The sequence below is a fragment of the Nicotiana tabacum genome, chromosome 12 (assembly GCF_000715075.1).
Source record: "Nicotiana tabacum cultivar K326 chromosome 12, ASM71507v2, whole genome shotgun sequence".
Lineage (NCBI taxonomy): Eukaryota > Viridiplantae > Streptophyta > Magnoliopsida > Solanales > Solanaceae > Nicotiana > Nicotiana tabacum.
The window spans coordinates 125,366,892-125,379,834 of NC_134091.1; positions in this window are offsets into that span (position 1 = coordinate 125,366,892).

The following is a 12,943-nucleotide window of genomic DNA, read 5'->3' on the forward strand; positions in this document are numbered from 1 at the left end:
AGAAGAATTTCATTCGAAAAAAAAATAATCAAATCAAAATCCAAAAAATTATTTTCCACCATTTTTAGAAGTCTTTTGCCGAGAAATTCAAAAAAAAAAATCAAAAATCAAAAATCCAAAAATGCTTTCTTTCCTCTTTAAAAGCCTTTCCTTCGAAAATTCCAAAAGAAAAAAAATTAAATGCAAAAAATATATATATATATTAAAAAAATTATATTCTTTTTCTAAACGCTTTCATAGTTTGAGTGTTGTAAAAAGTAAGTAAAAAAAAAAGTTAGTTTATTTACTTCATTTTTAATTTTCCTAAACTACGTAAAGATCTGATTCATGCGACGTCATGATACGTAGATAATACCCATTGGATTCGATCATAGCCATAAACAAATTGAGTGAAAAAATAAACCGAAAAAAAAAGAATTGAATGAAAAAGAAAGAAAAGAGTAACAAAAAAATAACAGAGAAAAAAAAAGAGAAAGAAAAAGAAATCAAGATAAGAAAAAAAAAAAAACCATCAAAAAAAAAAGTCTCCTGAGATGGAATCAGTTCACCCCTGTTGGTGAATCATTCTCGAGCTTATTCTAAAAGCAAGTCAGGCTAGGTCTACTGCAGCCATTAGCCCCGAACAGGCCAACCCCCGAGTCCCCTTGCACCGAGCTGATGCTAGATGTAAATACCACTCCGGAGCAGTGGGACATGATACTGAAGATTGTTGGACTCTCAAAAGAGAAGTGGAAGAAAAGGACCCTAATATGATGAACAATCCTCTCTCTACTCACACCAATGTGCCATTAGTCGGAATGATTTGTGAAGATGAAGATTTTGATCCGGCACGGAATGCCATTGCAGCCATTGCCGAGACAAAAGAAAACCCAAAAAGCGGTCTCCAAGCCTTAAAGTTTCCCATCAGACGGGAGTCTCGGTAGCCAGTATTGCTATCCTTTCTGCGTCTCAATTATCTCAGGGTGTGATCGAGATGTTTTACTTTATTGTCTTACTTTTCGATGTAAACCCTTCTATCTTCAAAAAATTTTATAAAAAAAAAAAAGCAAAAAAAAAAAGAATAAAAAAAATCAAATGAAATTAATATTTCATTGTCTAGGAATTTCTATTTTTTTTTAATCTTGTCACTTTTCTTATTCTCTTTTTAGTTTTGATTCATGCAGATTTTTTTAATAACATGACATGCTTGCGGACTAGATCCTAAAACTCTATCAGACTTCGAAATAATGAATCAAGAAGCAGAATGCAATAAAAATGAGGTTAAGAAAATAAAACAAAAAATCGGAACAATATGAGAATAAGCATATGCCAAGCCCGATTGAAACCTGCAGAAGTTGAAATTCCCTCTCTCCGGGTCATTGTCGAAGCCGAGATTGAGGATAAAGATTGGGTCACGAACCAATTGGAATAATTGACACTGATTGATAAAAAACGATTGGCCGCAATTTGCCACGGGCAGTTGTACCAACAAAGAATAGCTCGTGTCTACAACAAGAAAGTGCGGCACAGGAAATTTGAAATAGAACAACTCATTGTGAGACGTATCCTCCCACCTCATGAAGAAGCTAAAGGAAATTGGCTCCAAATTGGAAAGGTCCACACATTGTAACGAGAGTACTGCAAAAGAGAGTGTTGTACCTGGGAAGCAACAAAGGAAATGCCCATGAAACAACTGTCAATGCAGATGCTGTCAAAAGGTACTATGTTTGACCCTCTATGTGGTATTAATGTTCTATGGTTGGGATGACGAAGGCTTTCATTCTCGCTATCCAAACATCATTAACCCTTTGCTAACCATTTTGAGCTGGTTACCTTTCTTTGATTACCCTCTCTGGAAACTGAAGAAGTTATTAAAAAAACAAGAAAGAAAAAAGAGAAGAAAAACAAAACAAAGAAAAAAAAAAGAGAAAGAAGAAGAAAAAGAAAACAAAACAAAAATCCAAACAAGTTCATGTTCCTTAAACTACCTTCGACTTGATTCTGAAAGGATACGTAGGCAGTCTCTCTCTGGGGTTTAGTCACACCAAAATAAAAATTCACAATTCCCCAAAAGTGAATCTGGGGCAGATGTTATAATGGGTTGGCGATGGTTTTGACTGAAAGGTTCCAAAATTATAATTTAATCCAAATCCTTTTTCACCCAAGTCCTTTTCAAAGTCCTTCCGATCAAGCAACGAGAATATTCAAGAATTGAAGGATGCAACCACTTGGATCTGATACAACTAAATGAGAGAAATAAAATGAGAGAGTCTTAATGGTAAAAACCTTCACGGGCACCGTAAGGCGATGGTAAATAGAAAAATTAAAATGAGAGTCTTGTTAGTGAAAAATCGCAAAGAGCACTATAAGGCGATGGTAAGAAGATAAATGAGAGAGGTCAGCTGGTGAAAACCCGCAAAGGGCGCCATTGATCGAAAAGGGGATCCTCACAACCATCGGCATCGACAGAGTCCTGGCAAGGTTTCTCAATTTTGAGGTATAAGTTATGATGAATTTCTGAGAGTTGGACGGTTTACGCAGATCAGACATCTAGTCCAAGAGGCATGTCACGTTCATTGAAGTCCGCATGCACTCCAGATAAGTCCGTTTTTTTTTCTCTCTCCCCGAAAGGGATACCTCTTGTTTAAATTCATTTGTCTATTCCATTGCTTGTTTTTCTTTGAATCCCTTTCGGTCTAACTCTGTTCCGAAACTAAGACAAAGAAAGGATGGCAAGATTGATATTTACAGGGTTTTTGTCTGATACGAGCCAATATTCAAGAAGGCACCCAGCCTCGGCAGGTGCATCGAGTCGACTCCGACTGGTCATGATGGCCGATGTTTCAAAATCAAAACTCCTGAAAAGAAAGGAAAATCAAAGTCGAATGCCCACAAAGGCAAAACAAAGTTGAAAGGTTAAGTCCTACGTGACTAACCGTCATGGCAAAGTATGGAAAAGCCAAAGTTTCTCCAGGGTCAGAAGTGCAATCGATATTCAGGAAACAACCAGCTGTAGCTGAAAGGGCCGAGACCAAGTTACTGAAACAACCAAGGCCACAAAACAAACCACCGTTTCAAACTGACAAATTATTTTTTGTTTGAAAAAATAGGAAACAGGTGCAATACAAAGCAACCTTGCAAGAAACAGGTGTCAGCCAAAAATAAACCGCGCGGAGACTAAAATAGCTCTGCAGCAACAACCACTCCAAAAAAAGGAAGTCTTCTCCAAATTCTTTCCCGGATTTTACTCATTCTATTAAATAAAAGAAAAAAGAAATTCAAAATCATGGTAGTATAGGGTCTCCAATCCCTAGTCACTTTTCCAACATAGGGTCCCCACTCCCTAGTTGATGATTTTTGGACATAGGGTCTCCACTCCCTAGTCTCTTTTCCAGCATAGGGTCTCCACTCTCTAGTTGATGTTATTTTAGACATAGGGTCTCTACTCCCTAGTCTCTTTTCCAACATAGGGTCTCCACTCCCTAGTTGATATTTTAGACATAGGGTCTCCACTCCCTAGTCTCTTTTCCAATATAGGGTCTCCACTCCCTAGTTGATGTTTTAGACATAGGGTCTCCACTCCCTAGTCGCTTTTCCAACATAGGGTCTCCACTCCTTAGTTGATATTTTTAGACATAGGGTCTCCACTCCCTAGTCGCTTTTCCAACATAGGGTCGCCACTCCCTAGTTGATGTTTTTAGACATAGGGTCTCCACTCCCTAGTATTTTTTCCAACATAGGGTCTCCACTCCCTAGTTGAATTTATTTTGGACATAGGGTCTCCACTCCCTAGTTGATTTTATTTTAGACATAGGGTCTCCACTCCCTTGTCTCTTTTCTAACATAGGGTCTCCACTCCTTAGTTGATTTTATTTTAGACATAGGGTCTCCACTTTCTAGTATCTTTTCCAACATAGGGTCTTCACTCCCTAATTGATTTTATTTTAGACATAGGGTCTCCATTCCCCAGTCACCCTTTCCAACATAGGGTCTCCACTCCCAAGTTGATTTTATTTTAGACATAAGGTCTCCACTCCCTAGTTTCTTTTCCAACATAGGGTCTCCACTCCCTAGTTGATTTTATTTTAGACATAGGGTCTCCACTCCCTAGTCTCCTTTCCAACATAGGGTCTCCACTTCCTAGTTGATATTTTTAGACACAGGGTCTCCACTCCCTAGTCTGCTTTTCTAACATAGGGTCTCCACTCCCTAGTTGATGATATTTTAGACATAGGGTCTCCAATCCCTAGTCTGTTTTCCAACATAGGGTCTCCACTCCCTAGTTGATTTTATTTTAGACATAGGGTCTCCACTCCCCAGTCGCCCTTTTCAACATAGGGTCTCCACTCCTTAGTTGATTTTATTTTTAGACATAGGGTCTCCACTCCCTAGTCGTCTTTTCTAACATAAGATCTCCACTCCCTAGTTGATTTTATTTTAGAAATAGGGTCTCCACTCCTTACTCGTCTTTTCCAACATAGGGTCTCCATTCTCTAGTTGATTTTATTTTAGACATAGGGTCTCTACTCCCTAGTCGCCCTTTTTAACATATGGTATCCACTCCCTAGTTAATTCTATTTTAGACATAGGGTCTCCACTCCCTAGTCTCTTTTCCAACATAGGGTCTACACTCCCTAGTTGATTTTATTTTTAGACATAGGGTCTCCACTCCCTAGTCGCCTTTTCCAACATAGGGTCTTCACTTCATAGTCTCTTTTCCAACATAGTGTATTCACTCCCTAGTTGATTTGATCTTAAATGCAGGGTACACCACTCCCTGATATCTTTGCCAATATAGGGTATCCCATTTATTTTTCCAACATAAGGTACAACAATCCTTAGTTGAGACATCCTTTTGACAATAAAGGAACACCATCCAAAAAAATCAGCATGACTTTTTTGGGGTACACCACTCCCGACCTTTTATTGCTTTCAATAAAGAAGTAGTTTAGAATTTTGTTACAATAACTCACAAAATTTTCCTAGTGCAAACTGGGGCAGAAAAATTTCGTCCGTTTGTTTGTTTTGGTATCTGAGTAGGTTTTACCTCAAGGCACAGGGTTCGAGATGACCAAAAGAAGAAGTCCCAATTCAAAAAAAAAAAGTGAATCCAAAATACAAAAGTAGTTGAAAAGATGTGGAATGCTCAAGACATAACTGAAGCCACGAGGATTTGAGTCTCGTTTTGATTAGAAGAAGCTATAGAACAATGAACTAGAACCTACAGCTAGCGAGCATCAAGGTTTAGATAAGAGTCTGTATGAAAAACCAGTCAAGACTCAAGATCAAGTTTCAGAAGACTCATAGATAGAAATCTTGTAACTCATAACTAATAGGCTTGTTTAGTTTCTTTTTTATTTTGATATAATAGCGGGACCGCGGATCGGAGCCTCGACGGAACCTCACTCGACTCCTCAACTCATCATTCCACCATTTCTCCTTGAACTACACGCGACCCGATTCTCCTATAACTCGGGATATGTATGTTGTCAAAATCAGGACTCGGTTGCACTCTATCTTTTATTTCTTTTCCTTTTGAATAATGGTTTGGTCACAAATTAGTCACATGGCTCACCTAGTCTTTTCCTGAAAACTCTTCATGTTTCCAAGCAAAGAGGGCCAGCTGTGAGCACCTAATTTTTTACTATATTTGAATTTTTATCACCTTCTACTATGTAAATATTTTCAGAAATTTAATATATATTTTTTAGCTTTGTTACACTTATATATATATATGGTAAAATTTATATATATATATATATGGTAAAAATTAATAATAATTTAAAAGGTCAATTATTACTATAAGTATAATTTTATTTTTATCTTTATTTTTAAATAAAATAAATTAAAAACCGAAAATAAATAAAAATTAATTAAATTTTTTAATTAATTTTAAAACAAATTTTGGATGGGAATTAAAAAATAGGAAAAGTATAAATATAAAATTAAAAAGTAAAAGTAAAAGTAGGTGGAAATTGTTTAATAAAAAAAAGTAAAATAAAGTGGAAAAATAAAAAAAATAAAAGTAAAAGAATGTGGAAATTTAAAAAAATGAAAAGTAAAATAAATTTGGAATTAAAAAATAAAAGTAAAGGTATCTGATTATTTTAAATAAAATTAAAAGTAAGTGGAAATTAAAAAAAAAAAGTAAAATAAGTGGGAAATAAAAAAAGAAAAGTAAAAAAAAATGGGATTTTTAATATATTAAAAGTAAAAAAAGTGACAAATTAAAAAATAAAAGTGAAGGAAAGTGGGGAATTATTTTTTTATTTTTTAAAAAAAAATGAGAAGTGGGAATTCTTTTTAATTAAAAAATAAAAATAAAAAACTGAAAATTCCAAAATTATTTCTATAAATAAAAGAGAAATGTGAGGGGAAAAAAGGAGGGAGAAAAAAAAAGGAGGAGAGAATTGAGAGAAATTTATTTTCTTCTTTTAGGATAAGAGAATTTCTACTTGTGTCATTCTTTTTTCGTCTTTCTTTCGAAAAAACCAGCAGCTTCACCACCCCAAAACAACCTTTAAACCTCCATAGAACAGCCCTTTTAATACCATAAACTACCATCCAAACCCAGTCGAAACAGTGAGGTTTTTAGTTGAGATCGTCAGCGAGTTTCGATGCTCCGATCCGTTTGAGATCTTGCGTACGGTCTGAATGAGTTTAAGATTCAAAGCTGTAAAATCGTAAAGTTTCAGATTCAACTTTTGAGGTCCACTTCTTATCTTGTTTTGATTAATGATATAAGTTGCTTCTTCTTTTTTCTGTGTTCTTTGGTGTTCATTTATATCTAGAATGAATGAAATTATTCTCTGTTAAACATGCCAATTTTTGAGCTTCCTCTTTTTATATTTATTTTAGCATGTTCTCTTAAAAAAGGATTCATCCATGAATGGTTTAATGAAATTTGCTAATTGATAAGTGAGTTGTGATTCTTCATAAAAAAAAAATCTTATTGAAATGGAAGCTCAAGCAATGTTATGTCTCCATTTGGTTATTTAGTCATTCATGTGTTAATAAATGAGCTTTAGTAGTTCCATCTTTGTTTTAAATTAAGCTGTCAATTGTCTAAAGTATAGAGTTAAGTTGTTAAACAAGTTTAACTAGAATTATGTCACTGGTGAAGATCCAATGTTTGGGCCTAGACACATTGGTTGTTGAAGGAAGTGGAGTTGTGAGGTTACTATAAGCTAATGAAGAAAGTTATTTTATTTTTGGGCCAAAACTTGAAATCTGCTAGGCCCATTAATCTCATACAATGGCCCCATTTTGTAGTTTTTGAATAATTAATTTAATCTATTTCATGCTTTTATGCAATGACATACTCTTATGGCTTTACAAATCTCAAATTAGTTTAAGACAAATAATTCATAAATTTCGTAGCTTGCTTTAGGCGCGATTAATAAATTATCGTGGCCATGGGTACGGTTCACGTGGCATGGTCACGATACGTAAATCCCAATTCGAGTGCGCGTTTCACGCGACTTGACCATAATTTCAAATAATAATAATAAATATGTTGTAAATCGCGCGTGCGTTTCACGTGGCGCGGTTTGCAATGTGTACCAAACGGCAAGTGTACGACATCAGAACTTGTTTAAGAAATAACTCCATAAATACTAAAAATCGATTTAAATACATAATTAAAAGCGGTCAAAGGTAAAATGCACAATAGGTTTAAAACAGGTAATAAATCATATAATTAAAAAGTTAAAAAATCAGATAATTAGGCCAAGTATTAATTGTTAAACGACCGTGCTAAAACCACGAAACTCGGGAGTACCTCACACCTTCTCTCGGGTTAACAGAATTTCTTACCTGGTCTTCTGTGTCCGCGGACCATAAATAGAGTCAATTTTCTTAATTTGGAATTTTAAAATAAATCGGTGACTTGAGACACCATAACTTATTCCAAGTGGCGACTCTAAATTAAATAAATAATCCAATTTCGATTAATATCACTTTAATTAGAAAACCCCCTACCCCTATCCCCTGGGAAAAAGGAGGTGTGACAGTGCATATGTCGTTTCACGTCGTTTCAATAAACTTACTCTCCGAGAAACGAGGGGACTATCTTTATATGGGTGAAACCGAGCCCATTGGACACCTCGGTTCTCGATGAAGTAAACGGAGCAAAGACGTGATTGTAAAGAACCGAAATCGGGGCAAGGACCCCCTCGAGTAAGGGTCCGGGCAAAACACCTGCCCTCGAAAGAATCGGGACTACGTCCCTCAGGTCCGATTCGAATCCCAAAACTTCGGAGAGCATTACCAGATAATCGAGAATGACTAACAAAGGGTCGTGATATCCGTGCCCAGTCAGATGTCACGGTGTGAATCTCGGCACGTATCGGCAAAAAATTAGTGATTAGCAAAACGAAAGATTTTTACCTTTTATGAAATTGTACTTAGGGTAAAATCTCCTACTATATAAAGGGGAGCCTAACTATTCATTAGACACATCCTAATACATATATCAAGGCAATATACTCTTATTTTCTCTCTTATTCAAAGTTGTTACTTTTGTTCATCAGTTCTTCATTATTGTGAGCATGGGATCGAAGGCAGACATTTTATTAAGCTGTTACTGAGTCCAGGATCACTCCCCTTAATTAATTTGACAATGTATTACATTCATTATCTGTTTAATCTAACGTTATTTATCATTTGTATTGAATTAATTTGTATATCTTTAAAATCACATATAAATTCAATTGTTATCCGTTTTTTAGGGTAAACAAGTTAAACATGCGAATAATATGTTAAGAGACCACTTAATTACCCTAAATATTATTCCTTATTATTAAACATATAAATGAATCAACCATTTGACCTTTCTTCAGGCATGAACAAATGTGCAAGAATTGTTTCCTTATTTAATTTGGAAGTAATAATCAATTCGACCTTTCTTTGACGAACCTTCATATAGTTTGAAAGTGGATTAGTCAAATTATAGTTTTTTAAGGGTAATTGAGTAGTTTAAGAAATTATAAAAATGATTAACGGCAAAGGGGTCATAACAGTTAGTGGAAATGGGACCCACTAGACTGAACCTGCCGCAGAGTCAAAGCTATCGGTCTGACCTGGCCCCACATCACGATTTCACGTGCTGAATGCTTCAGCCCCCTAGTCAATCTTCCCGCTTTGAAAGACGTGGGAAGTGGGTCCCATTTTGCCACAGTCATCTGACACCTGTCAAGAAACACCACGCTCCCATTTCCCAAATTTGTTTACACTAATTTCTTTTTTTGCTCGTTGAATAATAGAATCATTTCGTTTGTTTGAACTTAATTATATTTTGTTTGCAGTAAATTGATAGTCAAGTGTAAAATTTACTAGTTCATGATGAATTATCGTAATAGAATAGAATATTTTTTATTATATATTTCTTTTATTTTTATTTTTATTTTTTTAACTGAAAAAATATGATCAATAAGGCTTTGTATAACCAACTCCAACGTATTTCGAATCTGATTAAAAAAATAATTTTATGAAGTTTCATTTTCATAAATTCGTATATTATCAAATTATTTTTTAAATAAATATAAATAATAGCTCATAATAAATTAAATTCCTAACATAAGATTTAGAAAAGTAAAAGCTAATACAATAAGTAAAAATATATTAAGCAAGGATTTTGAATCAAGGATTCCTTCTCTCGGCGCATGTTAAGCAAGGATCGCTAACATACGCTGGTAGGGATGGCTCGACAGAAGAAGAGGAACTCCATAGCTAAGATGAAGAGCATGGGTGAAGAAGATAAGGTAGATGAAGATGATACTAGGCTGGTTACACCGGAAACAGGAATTCCCCAAACTCTTGGGTCGATTCAACTGATCCATTGGATGAAAGGAATGGGTAGTGCTCCAACTGTACTGCACGGACAGGAGAGGAAGGAACCAACGGAGCTGGTGAAAATTCAAGCTCTGGTGGTAAAGACACCTACAAATCTAGTACAAAATGAGACTGATATGGCTAAAGCGGCAAGGAAATTAACCTTCTCGACGGGTGTAGGGGTTCCACAACCAACCTTAGCTGAAGTTGTCCAAGATAATAGATCTATACAACAAGGTTTGAAGTTGAATTATTATCCTCATATCATTAAGGACGGAACGAAAATGGTTAGACTGAACTATATAAAAGTGGATGAGCAGAATATGAAGTGGAGGACAAGCTTAATTGGATATGTAATAGGCGGATCTCCTCAATTCAAGGAGATGCTGAAGTTTGTCTATGGGGTATGGCAATTTGTATCGACTCCACAGGTATTACTCCATGACGAAGGTTACTTCATCTTTAAATTTGATTCTGATGATGATAGAGATCTAGTGCTTCGAAATGGGCCATACACCTTCAACAATAGGCCAATGATTTTGAAACAATGGGAGCCAGAATTCCAAATGAGCAAGAAAACTACAAACTATATCCCAGTATGGGTAAATTTCCCTGGGTTGCCTATACAATACTGGACGGTGGAGAATCTGGGAAGAATTGCAAGCTCGATAGGGAATCCAATTTGTACAGACAAATTAACGGCTCAAGAAGCAAGGATATCATATGCACGCATGTTGATCGAAATGGATGTGTCTCAACCATTGCCTGAAACAATGTTGATAGAAACTGTTGATGGTAAACATAGGGAGCAAAAATTGAGTTATGACTGGCAACCATCTTTTTGTCAAGACTGCCTTCAAATTGGGCATGGTACATGGGAATGTAGTGCTCCAGCAGAATTAATAAAGCAACCTGGCCCTGCTCCTAAAGGTCAGGCAGGAAATAGGAAGCAAGGTGAACAACATAGAAGGGGAAGGAAACAAGTCACTAAGTGGATTGCTAAGCCAAAGGCAGACATGGTAACTCCGGAACAAGAAGTAAGGGCTAAACCAAGTAATGAAAATACAACTATATCAGTAGTGATAAGGCAAGAAGTAGTTTCTAGTGAAATTGTACAGAATGAAAATGCTGAATTCTAGGTAGCCAAATCTAAAGAGAAACAGGTGCAAAGCCCTAAGGTAAAAACATCAATAAGGAATGGTCTGTCTGAGGAGAATATTGAAGCTATGCTACATCAAAACAGATTCAGTGCACTAAGAATTCAGGAAAGAGAGGATGCTAGTCAGGCATCTAAGGAAGGAAGAGTACCCCTTGCCCACCCTCCATGATTATTAGCTCATGAATATTAGAGGGCTTAATAAGCCCTATAAGCAGAAAGAACTCAAAACTTTTTTGCTTCAAAATAAAATAACAGTGCTGGGGTGCCTTGAGACAAAAGTGAAAATATGGAATGAAAAAAGAGTTAGAAGGAAAATAGGAAATGAATGGGAAGTGTTTGCAAATTATACACATGCTCCTAGTGGAAGAATATGGATAATGTGAAAGACTCAACAAGTAGACATTAAAATAATACATGCTGGAGCCCAACTGGTGCACTGTGAAGTCTGGGACAAAATCTCAAATTTTAATTGTTGGTTAACTTTTGTGTATGGGTATAATACAATAGCAGAGAGACAGGAAATATGGAGTCAACTAAGATAGATTAACAATACTATGGTGGAGGCTTGGCTTGTGCTAGGAGATTTTAATACTATGCTCTCTGTCACTGATAGAATTAATGGAAACCCTGTCAGCCAGAATGAGGTGGAAGACTTCCAAGCTTGTGTTGAGGACACTAGACTGGGATTGTTGAATAGAAAAAGCTGCCAATGATCATGGTGCAATAAAAGGGAAGCTACTGATAGAATTTACATCAACATTGATTGGGCCTTGGGGAATCCTTACTGGTTCATGAAGTATAGCAACATAGAGGCAGTGTATGATAATTACGGGGTTTCTGATCACTCACCCATAATAGTGTGTACTGAGATCACTAGAAACTATTTGCCTAAGCCATTTAGGCTGCTTACTGTGCTTCTACAGGAGGATGAATTCAGAAAGATGGTTCAAGGGGTGTGGACTCAAAACATAACTGGATATACTATGTATTCAGTCTGGCAGAAATTGCAGGTCCTAGGAAGCAAAGCAAAAGTGATGAACAGAGCTTATAACTCAGTGGAAAAGAGGATTGAAAACCTCAAGGAGCAACTGCAGAAGGTGCAAAAGGAAATTGATGATGATGTATTCAATAATACACTTATTCTAGAGGAGAAAGAGTTATTAATGCAAGTAGATAAATGGGAAGGTATCCAAGAGAAGGTATATAGGTAGAAATCAAGGGCAATGTGGATATCAGCATGGGATTCTAACACAAAGTTTTTCTATGCTCAGCTGAAAGCAAGACAGGCTAGAAACAGAGTGTCTACCATTTGTAATGATCTTGGGCAAAAACTGACTGATCCTATATTGGTAGAACAAGAGTTCATATCATTTTTCAAAGGCTTGCTAGGAACAAGAGCTTCTGAATTGCCCTGTCTTGATATTACAATAGCCAGGAATGGACCTTGTTTGAATAGAGAACAACAACAACATCTTGTCAAGAGTATAACTGAGATGGAGATTGAGCGGGGGCTTAAAAATATGCCAAGTGATAAAGCACCTGGCATTGATGGTTTTCCAGTTGAGTTCTTCAAGAAATATTGGAATATTGTTGGACAAGAAACTATGAAAGCAGTCAAGGAATTCTTTGAGACAGGGAAACTATTAAAGAATGTCAATAGTATTACTATTACATTGGTGCCAAAGGTGACTAGTCCCTCTTTTGTAAAAGAATTTCGACCAATAGCATGTTGTACCACCATATACAAGCTCATTGGAAAAAATTCTTACAACAAGGTTAAAAACAGTGGTGGATATCATAGTAAGACCAGCTCAGTCAGCCTTTATAGAAGGAAGAAACATACTGGACAATATAATTATTGCTCATGAGTTGGTTAAGGGGTATAACAAAAAAGGAGTCTCGCCTAGGTGCATTGTAAAAGTTGACATAAGAAAGGCGTATGATTCAGTTGAATGGCCTTTCTTACGTATGGTC